Consider the following 1,123-nt stretch of genomic DNA (forward strand, 5'->3'; position numbering starts at 1 on the left):
GTCACTAATATGTATTATTTGCTGTTCACACAGTTAAACTATATTTTGTTTGGAATATTGTGCATAGGTAACTCAAGATTTATAATTGCAATGTATTACATTTCTTTCTTTTTTTACAAAAATATTTGTAGAAATGTATATTAAATAAAAGGGTCAATGAAATCATAGATCTTTATATTTGATTATTATTATTTAGCAGTAGGGCCACAACAAATCATAACAACATGGCATACCTACATGGTAAGGCCACACTAATATATACACACATTAGATACATAGATCAGTTCATGCATTGCAGATAGGATACACTGAATTCTTCCTTTCCTATATGTTTGTGCAGTTAATTATTCCTTATGGTTACATTTCTGCATACAGGTATCTTTGCAGTTTATACTCACAATAAAGTTCATTGTAGAGGAGTATACAAATTTGTACAACATAACCTCAATAGCGCCATAAAGTGTGAAATAATTATTCACATAATTTCTATGTTTGATTAACCATCTCTTATGTACATTCTAATAATCTGAGGATAATCCATGCTGTATTATGTCATACACATGTGAATTGATAGGTATTATGTAGTCATACCTGATTACTAGACAATTCCAATAATTTATATGCAGTTTATTAAGCTACTTTAGCCATGCATTTTAATTTGTGCTACTGAAACTCAAATACAATGAGATGTTACTTTACTATCTATATTCATATTCATTTAATTATAAGTATATATACCAGAATGTCAACTTATTTTCAATTTTAAGCTAAGGCTAAATTATGCTTCTATTTCTGAATGTATACCTGAAAAATCCCAGATTTCAGTTCATAAGGTTTTAAATTAAGTACAACTTAACTTTGCAAATGTATATTGATATTGTGCAAAGCCTTTTGGCTATGCATATTGGCATTGCAATAATCTGTGGAAACTCTGCTAGCAAAAAGAACTGGTATGAACAAGGAAGTCAGCCTTTACGCAAAAGATTGACACCAAAAATCAAACAAATATATTACTACAAAAATCAGATTGTGAGTTTGCTACACCCATTATCTTTTTATAGTAATGTTTTGAAGTACAGGAAAGCCTAAAATCAGGTATTTGTGATTTTCTGAGTCCAAATGC

Source organism: Penaeus monodon, chromosome 23 (assembly GCF_015228065.2).
Source record: "Penaeus monodon isolate SGIC_2016 chromosome 23, NSTDA_Pmon_1, whole genome shotgun sequence".
Taxonomy (NCBI): domain Eukaryota; kingdom Metazoa; phylum Arthropoda; class Malacostraca; order Decapoda; family Penaeidae; genus Penaeus; species Penaeus monodon.